Raw genomic sequence first — 11,802 nt, forward strand, 5'->3', positions numbered from 1 at the left:
CCTCCCTCCCTCCCTCCCTTCCTCTTCTCCCCCCTCTCATAAGCACACACACATACACACTGGGTAACATGTTTTACATTTATAGCTTCTGTGGTAACTTTTTTTATTATTATATTTTCTTTTTTATTGGATATTTTCTTTATTTACATTTCAATTGTTTTCCCCTTTCCAGGTCTCCCCTTCGGAAAACCCCATTCCATCCCCCCTCCTCCTGCTTCTATGAGGGTGCTTCCCCACCCACCCTCCCACTCCTTTCTTCCTGCCCTGGCATTCCCCTACACTGGAGCATCGAATACCCTCAGGCCCAAGGGCCTCTCCTCCCATTGATGCAAGACAAGGCCATCCTCTGCCACATATGCAGATGGAGCCATGGGTCCCTCCATGTGTACTCTTTGGCTGGTGATCTAGTCCCTTAGGAGCTCCAGGGGTTCTGGCCAATTGACACTGTTGCTTTCCCCCATGGAGCTGCAAAGCTCTTCAGTTCCTTCAGTCTCTTCTCCAACTCCTCCATCGGGGACACCATGCTCAGTCCAGTGATTGGCTTCGAGCATCTGCCTCTGTATTTGGTGTAGTGATTCACTCAACTATCTATTACTTTAGTCTCTCAAGAAAACAAGTGACTGTTTCTTCTATGCCAGCAATTTAGATACTAGTCATACACTAGTAAGTCAGACACATTCCTTGATGGCAGCAAAACCTAAGCATTATCTAGATATTTCCAACTTTATCAAAGAAAATCAACAGGATGATTTTTTTAATCAATGTGTGTACCATATTAACACTGCTTATAAGTTTCACCAAATTCACATTATCTCTTATATGTAAATAGCTCACAGTCGCACACTTTCTTTTAACAGAAAGTCATTAATGTATACATGTAAGCCGATTTTTAAAGAGTTTTAACTGTAGCCAACATTATATATTAACCACCTTCCTAGCTATCCTACTAGTAAGGCCTCAAAGCCTTTTTTATGCAGGTCACAGACTGATTTCAGGGACCAATGGATAGGGTCTAAAGGTGTTGCATACCAAGTGGTATAGATGGCTATCATTCTGTTACTTTGAACAGACAAGAACGTTTTTGCTTCTTGGTTTAAAGAAATGCACTGGGAAGAAGTGATTATTCACATTACAGGAAAGAACCCACAAGGATCCAAACTCCTTCACATAGATTCATAAGTCAACTACTGTATGAAAACTCATACATTTAACACACTATATAATACCTCTCAACCTCTGGGCAAACAACAAATGGGTTATTTAAACTTAACCTCTGCTTAAGGGAATACTTTCTTTAAAAGAACAGCTTTTACTGAGAAACAGAAAAAAAAAGAGGTCATAACTTCATAGTCCTGAGGTACTTCCAGTACTGCCTGCTAGCTAAAGGCATAGCACTTCTCCTAATTGATGGATAAAAACTCAACAAAGAAAAGCCCAAGTGGAGTGCCATAGCCCCAGAAGGAACTGATAAGATAGTTATAAATTTGAGTTTTCTGTAGAAAACACTGAGTTATTAAGCTCTTGGTATTTCAGAGTACTAGTAAACTATCTTACTTACTGTACACATCCTTGAATTTTCTGATGTAAAAATGTTCAGAAGATGAGGTCTGTAGTAAACCATTTTTATCTCATTATATACCAATACAACAAAGAAAATATACATATGCATATATTCCATGGTCTATTAAACTACCCGGCCTTTAGTTGTCTGTGATTTTCTGATAACCTATCCTTCTTTATCGAATTTACATGAAAGTTGTATAATGGTCCCAGTTAGCTTCATCCTTACATGCTTCTTGCATCCCATTATTCCACTGGATTTCCTGACTGAAAAGTACCAATGATGTACCAAAGGCTTAAAACCCATTGCAGACTTTTCTCCTGTGAAACATGTTTCAAGTTCTAGAGTATCTAGTCTACTCAGACATTCATCCTTGAAAAGATACAGGATTCAAATCTTGACTCCTGCTTCTAGTTTTCTCCATATCATGTCTCAAATGTGGGTTAAGTAGATAACTATCCAAGTTAACTATGTCTTCCACTTTAGTTCTTAAATTTCATTATTTGCCAAGTTTTCTTTGGTGCTTATTTCTATCTTCTCTGCTTTTTCTAAAGCTGTTACCTAATCAGAGCCCTCCTTATCTGATACTTGATGGGGAAACTGACCATTCAGGTCTTATTTCCTTTTAAATTCTCATTCCACAGCACCTTAAATAAATCTGCCTAATTTTTTCAATCACTCAATTCTCCTCGTAAAAGGAAACAAATCAATCTGCTCATAACATCATTTATTAAAATGCCTTCTCCTATTAGCTCAAGTCTTCCATAATGTGTCCATACCTAACCTGATTGTGTCATCCCTTCTAATTTGCTTCTAAGTAACTGGGGATTTTCATTCATGCATCTTCAAATTCAGCACAAATCACAGACTTGAACCAGTTCTTATAAATTCTGGCCTGTGAACCAAATCTATCCCAGGGCCTACTTTAGTACTTACTATGAGCTAAAGATAAGGTGAAAAGTATGACAATATGTTTAATATTCAAAGTTATATAAAACTGAATTTTACGCACCCATAAATAAGATTGATTTGACTGTAACCATACTTTCTTGATTATTGACTATCTATAGATGACTTAATTCCAAAATGACAACCAAAACCAAGTAGCCTAGTTGTTATATTTCTCTGCTCTGAGTTTGATCATGAGCTCTGCCTACTTTCATAATCTTTTATCAAAGCAGCTGTGATAATCCATAGGATACCATAAAGGAAAATGTCTGTTACAATTCTCTTGGGAAGATCAGTCTATGGCTTACCAGTCCATTCCCTTCTTGAAATTACAGAAAACATCTCTTAGTGAGTTAGAACTCTGCTGATATAGCTTCCAAAATTGACCCATAAAATTCTTCAATGCTACAGCTTTTTGTGAGTTGTCCATGCTGGGGTTGGAACACTTCAATCATGGTAACTTGCCTCAGGGACCCATAGGTGGTAAAGCTACATTTAACTCACCTATGTATGCCCATGTGAGTAACATCAACAAAGGTGTTGAGCAGAAATCTCTTATCTGTCTGTTGGTTTCCCATCTATAAGCAAATAATTATTTTCTCATATATCCACAGAAAAAGTAACAAAGCCTAAAGTATTAAAGTATCAGTACCTGGCCTTTTACTGAAATTTTGGCTGTTTCTGCTTTAAATATATTAAAGCAATTAATGGTGAAGATTCACATAAATTAATAGAGGATAAATGGACATATATATCAAAAGATAGATGTGAATATAGATGATACATAGATGATAGATAGATAGATAGATTGATAGATAGATAGATAGATAGATAGATAGATAGATAGTTTTCTTCTAGTTATTCAGAGTAATAGGTACTAGTCATTTCATCTTAGTATAGTTAATTATTAAAAATAAATATTGTTTTATTAAATTTATGAAAATACTTTTTAAAACCTGTTAGTACTTTGGATTTAGTGGGAAACAGTACTGAGATATGAAGAGATGAAGTGAGGATGTATAACTCAGGAACAAAAGAGAACTTAGCAGAAAAGGATATGATGGGACAGTGAAGGATCATTTTTATAAAAATTAGTAGAGGGAAACAGAATCAGACACTATATGGAAGTTTGGGAGTGACCATTGCTCTGCCTAGCCATTTTCTGTCTGCTGTCTTTCATCTCATTAAAAAGAAACAAAAATGCTAATTATTGCCTCTTACCTGTGTGACTTAATTATACTATCAGACAATCTTCACACCAACTCTAATTAAAGCAAAAAAATTCTCCTAAGTTACAGTTGAGAAAAGACCAAACAAAAAATTGTCTAAGGAACAAACCTGGCGTTGGTAAGAAGCATGATTCTGAAGCCCATAGTGTGAAGACCACAGTGCCTGCCATTGTTTTTCAGTTGTGTGTACCGAATTCAAAAGAATCTCTTTGGGGCCTTAGGAAGCCATGTGCTTTTAAAATTACTGTGTAATAATGTCACATCAGAATGCAGCTCACCTCTTAAAGGCCTCAAAAGCTTCTTATAAAATGTAGGTGTTGATCTATATGGAGGATTTTCTTGTCAGTAAAGGTAGCAGAGAATCTGCTGGCATGGGGAAATATACTTTGCTGGCATTTATAAAGGCTACATATCATAATTAAACATTATTCTAATAGTGACGGTGTCCTGACTTATTATTAGGTCAGTTTTGTTTTTTTCTTCAACGTAACACTATAGTAAAGGTATAGGTAGCGTCCTTATTCCTATCATAAATAATTGAAGTATAGACATGTTTTAAGTAATGACCCAAGTTATAGCCTGAAGCAAGAAGGGATTACAGAACATGAGCAAAATGATATAATTTTACATCCATTCTGTTAACTTCTTTGTTAGGCTGACAAAATCTTTGAGCATTCTTAATGTGAGATACATTATCACAGGAATGTATGAGTAACCCATTCTGAAAAGAAAATGAATTATTTTTCCTTGTAATGACAATAGTTTGCATATATGATAGGTGACTAAAATATAAATTTGATTCTCAAAGACAAAGCAGTATACCATCCTGCTTAAGAAGTACACAGGTACATGTATGTGCATGACTGCACACTCACAGTCAAGGTAGTAAGAAGTAATTTTGTAGTCACAAAGGTCTCATGGAGGCTTCTTAACTTCCCAGTAAGTAGGAACTGCTCCTGTTATCAGCTTCCTTCTCTAAGCATAGAAGAGTAGCTTGAGGTTCATGGAGTGACCCTCCCTGGGCAACATCCATCTTTGTGGACCCACAGATCGTGGTACTATTAACATCAAAGGTGTGCTATAGTTAGTGTGCTGTGGATGGTGCTTAATGAACAAATAGCCTCTGGTAGCCTTGGTTCATGTAGTCCCCAAGCACTGATGAACGCAGAGATTGAGCTATCTCTTCAACCTTATTACTGTCTTTAAGTCGATTTCAAGATATGAGGTCTGTGGAATGAAGAGAAGAAACTTCATTGCTGCTGGCACGACATTTATCAGTGACCTGCTGTGGATATATTATCCACAGATGCACTGCCGTTCACAGAAGGAACACACTTCAAAAGACAAATGCTAGAATTACATTGTAATGTTTAGACGCTCTTTTCTTGGAGGTCAGTGTAAGGACAGCAAGTAATTACACGATATCACGGGGCTCTTAATTACAGAGGTGCATATTATCTCTACTCAATGAGGTCATTTTTATATTACAGCAATTTCTCATCTCTAAGAAACATTTTGCCTTGCATCAGAATTCTGAGACCTGAAATCTTATGTAAATGTGTTCATTTAACAAGGTGATGCTATCCCTTAAATATTGCTCTTAACACTAAGATACAATGTAAACATGAGGCTCCTTTTAAAGGAAAAAATTGGTTGATTTTTACCATGGTTTGGAGGGGCTACAGTAAGAATGATAATAATAAAATAACAATAAACCTTTTCTATATTTTCCACTGTTGTTAACACGAAGTACATTTGCCCAGGTCATTTGAGATGCCCACCACACCTTCCTGACAAATGAATACATTCCTTCAGAATGCCAGCAGTCTACCAGTATGCCTATCCTGCTGCCACACCTAGCATGCTGTGACTTAGTGAGCACATGAAACGCATTACCTTCAACTCAGCTGTTGGGAAGTTTTCCTTACATGCAGCTTCTCCTGTGATCCCATAATCTACATTTCAAAGCTCATTATCCTCTGTTTCAGCATCAGTGAACAGACAAGTGTGAAACACTCATGAAAACACAATTGTGTTCTGGATAAATACTTGTACTGTGTCATCAGCTGTAGCACGGATCATGACAGAAATGTATATTACAACTCCCTAATAAAATATTAAAAGGACAAATCTCTGTATTTTCCATAAGCACTCAAGTGTCTCTGTGTGTGTACGTGGACATATGCGTGTACGCATGTGTTCACCTGCATGTTTGTCCAAACTATGAAATAGGGCCTCAGCACTTGTTTTGTATTGATGCCTTTTACTTTCTTCACCAGGATAGTTTTCTTCCCATAGCCCTACTGTTATTTAACATGAACATCTGCAGTACTCACCAGGAATACAAATAACCCTGACTATCAGTCTTGATAGTCAAAAAATTGTTAATCATTAAAAGCACCATGGTACATTTACCAGTCTCTAATATATTGTTTTTCTGTCTCTCATACAGTGTGGAGAAATTTGTAAACCAGCTTGCCTAAAAGACCTCTGAGGATGTTGCAGCCAAAATGACTGTCCACATAAAATTCGAAGCAACCTTGCCTGCACTTAGAATTAAATGCTCAAAATTGTAAAGTGCCATGTGTGCAGTCAGTAATAAGTGGAATCTCCCTGTTTCCTGAGCCTCCATTTTATTTAATAAACAAAAATAATATGTACTTTAGAGAAAAATCAATTTGAAAGTACCTTCCAAAATATACTCCCATAGACCTCTAGATGGCGAACTTTAGCAAATTTTAAAGCTGGCCTGAATTCTCTGTTTCTTACAGATGCTGTGTAATCCACCTAGTGAAATGATTTCCAGCTTAATAAGCAACTCAATTGTATCTGTGCGCTTATGGAACAACGCGTTATAAAAGAATTGTATTTTTTTTCTAAAATTTAATCTTTTTCTTTGTGTTTGCCTAATTGTGAAAGATGGTGCCCCCATGTTCTCCATCCATGGCTCTTTGGTGTGCTAGATGACCTGGAAAAGTTTTACATGAAAGGTGATCTCAACTGACTCCTTAAAATCAGCTATTCCCTTTAATTATAAAGATTAGTTCCAGCTTTTGTTAAAGGATTTTAGCAATCTCCAAGGATAACCATAAAAGAAAAAAACCTTTGAGATACTTAAAGTAGTAGGGGTGTGTATATGTGTGTATATGTGCAAATGTAACCAGAATCTTCTTTAGATCCCTTTCACAAAGCAATAGTCAATGTGACAAAAACTCTAAAGAACATACAAATATAAATTTGTTTTCTTCAGCTCAGATCCAGCTAAAATTTTCTGAGTCCTCTGTCCTAAATGAACTGTGTCTTCATCCACAAGAACCAATGAAGGACTGTAGCATAGTCTATGCTATTTTGAGAATCATTTGGACTATTCTGAACTATCATTAGAAAGGAGGTGGTTCCTTGTGCTTGTTCTGTGTATTTTGATTAATCTATGGTTCTTGTGGGAATCTTTCTTAGCCCAGTGGCTTAACTTCCTTTAGGATGCACATGTGCAAGTGTGTGTGTGTGTGTGTGTGTGTGTGTGTCTGTGCATGCGTGCCGTTATAAAAAATTCAGGTAATTATAAAATAATTAATATTTTAATTATAAAATAATTGATATCAATAATTAATATAAATTAATTAATATTAATATAATAGATTCTTAAAGCTTTATCAAACATCCTTTGTGTTATTTTCCTCTTCTCCCTCCTTTCCATCCATACTGACTTTTCTTTCTTCTCACTGTTGGATCCAAGTTTCTGTTTCTCTGTTTCCCACTTCCTGAATTCTGGTATTCCCCTCTCAAGGCAAAGCCACGCCCCCACCTCTACTACCTTGGCCCTTTATGCTGTCTTTGTCCCATGGTTAGTCCATGCTATATACTCATATTTGAGTATTTGGAGTTAGCACCTCAGATGAGGGAGAATATTGTGGTAAGTACCTTTTTTTTTTGTTTTTTCCTCCATGGTTCCAGAAAATGCTATGCAGGCTGCCAAGGGAGGGAAGTAATTAAGAAGTCACACCCAGCTGTACCTCTGTGAGAGCCAACAATGACTGGTATGGCAAGATATCCTATCTGTAAAGTTCAATCAGTGACATTCACATCTGGAAAGTAGTGAATAAGTGTCTCCTGAACTTAAGACCTATTCACTAGAAAGAAACCATGCCTGGCATTGAACGACTTAGTCATCTACCTAGGAGTTTTGAAGTCATGGAGATTAGAAAAGAATGTGCTACCATCACTTTGCTAGTTCAGCACAACTCCTTGCTACCTTCTAAATATTATCTTTATCCTCACAGATGAATGTAGCTACTATGCCTCTTCAAAAAAAAAAAAAAAGAAAAGAAAAAGAAAAACTAACTGTCTTTGTTTTGAAACACTCAGACCTAGTAGGGATGTCTTCATCAAGCCCCTTCCCTTGGGGCTCAGGGAACTGCAGAATAGGAGGTAGAATGATTAGAGGAACCATAATGGAATGCGTGCTTTCTAACAATATAAAGAAAGAAGAGGCAGGCTTGGAGTTGGTTGGATGGGTAGGCAGTAAAGATTTGGAGGGGAAACGGTTGGTTATCAGAATAATAATGTATGAAACCTTTTTCAGTTAAAAAGGAGCTTTCTTCACAGCGAATGAAGACCATCAGAGGGAACCACAACTAGAAACAATGCAGATATCAGAAGATGATAGAAGCCCAGCCCCAGGATATACACCTACACCACAAGTCCTACATCTATGACTCAGGAAACAGTGAATAAAAGAGGACGGAATGGTTGTATGAGCCAAGCTGGAATCCCAGTATATCTATGGTGAAACAGATTTTGCTAGAAAATGGCTATATAAACAACATTAAATGGCTGGCATTTATCAGCGTACATATAACCTGGGAAAGGGAAATTATTATTTGAACCTACAATTAAATTAAAAACAATGGGCAATTAATATCCATTGGGGAAGGAATGAGCCTCTACCAGGCATGAGACTACTTTTTGTCCAAAGTAGTCAGCCATGATACTACATACACACAAGCAACAAAGAAGACTCAGCAGGTTGTATTTATATATTTGTGCATATATTGTTATTATATACTCTGTAATGATAGCTTATATATAATATATGTGTTACAATAATAATCAAAGGAAAATTGACTATCATCTTAAGAGATAGGAGGACATGTGAAGGGTTGGGAGAGTACTGGGGAGAGTCTGCAGGGATCTAAATGTATTTTTAATTAAAAATATATCTAAAAATAAAAATAAATGCTCATAAATTTTAAACTTCACATTTATTAATGTTTAAAATTTTATTTATCATTTAAAGAGTATATGTATAGGTAGGTGGGCAACAGAGCTCCTGGACAGATCAAAGAACAGCTTTCAGAAACCAAATCTTTCCTTGTACCTTTATGTGGGTTTTGTGGATTGAACTCTGACACAGAGACACACGGAGGTGTGTAAAGTGCTTTTATCCACTGAGCCATCCTGCCATCCTAAATATATGTTTATAAGAGTCTCACATGTCTTTGGGCAGTGGTGGTGCATGCCTTTAACACCAGCATTCAGGACACAGAGAGCAGAAGAGTCTCTGGTCTACAGAGTTAGTTCCAGGATTGCCAGGGCTACAAAAAGAAATACCATCTCAAAAAAAAAAAAAAAACAAACAAACAAAGCATTTCTTTTTTTAAAGATTTTATTAATTTTATGTATGTGAATATGCTCTTGCTGTTTTCAGACACACCAAAAGAGGGCATCAGATCCCATTACATGTGGTTGTGAGTCACCATGTGGTTTCTAGGAATTTAACTCAGGACTTCTGGAAGAGCAGTCAGTTCTCTGAACTACTGAGCCATCTTTCCAGCCCCACAGAAAGATTCTTTCATGTCTAATTCCATAGGCATAACCATTCCTTAGATTAAATTTGCTTTTAGTATTGCATAAGCAAGTATTATTAAGTTTGACCATTTGTTGTTCATATTAACGATAATGTCAAAATAAGAAATGCAGATATAGATAACATAAATATACTATATTTTCAATGAATATTTGAATGATAACCTAAAACTAGCACTGGCTCTGTGATTGACACCTTGATGTATCAAATAGAGGAGAACACTATTTTTCTCCCCTATATATTATAGTTATGAGAATGATATTTAATGGGATGGATAGTGATCACAGTTGAGCATCTGACTCAAACATCGCAACAAGTTTTTTTTTTTTAGATTACAACTTCTGATCACTAGCCTGGGTCCCTGTGGTGGTTATTCTTAGTGGACAGATCCGCTGGGCCTGCATCAAGTAGGAGATGTGCCTCTGGGAGGATCTGCAAAGGTATTTACAAGAAAGATTGACTGAGAAAGGAAGACTGTCTCCAGGGTTAGTAGTAACTTCAGCTGGGGATCTGGATACATGGGTCTTGGGAAATACCTCTGTTTTTCCCCGCCTACCACTGCTGTTTGCCTCCTTCTGATGAGTCGCTGTCCCCATCATATCAGAGGACTGGGAAAGTGTAGGGGTAAGTTGTATTTTGTTTTGTTTAAGTTGAACTTTCTTTCTTTTCTGTAAGACATTCTCAAAGTGACTCATTAAGTTGCCAACTGACATAAGCTTATTCACAGTGTTTTGAAAACCAAATCAAAAGTATCTTAATAATACTTGTTCTTGCCATTAGATGTTGGGATTACTATAAATACAAAACACATAGAATAAGGTATTTTAGAGTTAAAATAAGTTGTTAGTTTTTAATTATTATTTAAATGTTAGCCAAGTATTTATATAATCTTTAAAATGTGACAAAATATAATATGCATATAAACTATATATATATATACATATATATAACTTCTTACATTAGCCAAGCACATTAATTTCTATGTAGAATAATAAAACGGCAAGTTTAACTCAAATGACTTTAATACAAAGAACTGTGCTGATAAAGGGAAAGTTAGACTTTCTTTCATTTAGAGTTATAGGCATAAGCAATTTATTTTGGAAAGTATATGTGTACATATTCTCATAAACCACACTAACATGGAGATTACTTTTGTAGTTCTTAAAAAGATATTTTGATTAAGTCATGCATATTAAAGTGAAATGGGAAAGAAAGGTGAAGCCCTGCCCGGGGCCCTGCTCTCCTCACTGGGTTGCTTGACCTTTCAGAAAATGCTGTACTTACTACCACACTCTTTCCAAGCAATACACTTCCTTTTGTCAACACAAAAACTTGTAAAGTTTCTCCGTAAATGCTTTTAAGCTGGCCACAGAACTTCTCTTAATTTTGTCTGATCCAAAATGCAGATGGTTTCTACTAGAGGTTCCTAAAAGCCTGCAGCATGGTGAACCTGCATGAGAATTCAGTCAGCTCATTAGAGTCCCTACCTGGTTAAGAGAAGCATCTTGGAGGACAAGGAGATCCACCTAACATTTGAGTCCAGTCATACCTGAAATCTGTCCTGCCCTTATACTTTATATCTGCATTATTTACTACTATTCCCCATTTTCTTCCAACCAGGTGGCATATGGTTTCATTAAAATCTAAAGAAGGCTTTAAAACCATCAAGTCAATTCTTCTCACTCATGATTTTCAGATATTCTCTTGGTCTTCATGGTACCAAACATCAGTGGGGAACTATTTGTACTTTTCAATCACTTTAGATGTATAAAGAATCCTTATGAAGATGCTGTAGGGAGGAATTACATATGTAGATACATTTTAAATATTTCACCAGATTGTGTATGTATCCAGGTGTTTTTGTTCAGAAATAGGCTGTAGACATAGAGTGATTGACAGATCTTTAGGAATTTTTAGAACCTTAAAGAAAGTGGGTCAAAATTTAAGATGTGAACTATCAAAGAGATTAATCTTTAAAACATAAGATTACTGCCTAATGCTCTTCCAACGGAAAACGTAGACAGTTTTCCCATTACAGTGGAGATGTCCAGAATAATTTATGTGTTTTAACTGAAATAAAACATTAACAGCATTAACGGTTCTAACTTTTCTATTTTTCTCTCTGATTTTTATTGCTCTTTCATAGGCCATTTTCTGGGTGACAAAAGATTCATAAAATAAATATTTGCAGAAATGTG

The sequence above is a fragment of the Grammomys surdaster genome, unplaced genomic scaffold (assembly GCF_004785775.1).
Source record: "Grammomys surdaster isolate TR1022 unplaced genomic scaffold, NIH_TR_1.0 126115, whole genome shotgun sequence".
Lineage (NCBI taxonomy): Eukaryota > Metazoa > Chordata > Mammalia > Rodentia > Muridae > Grammomys > Grammomys surdaster.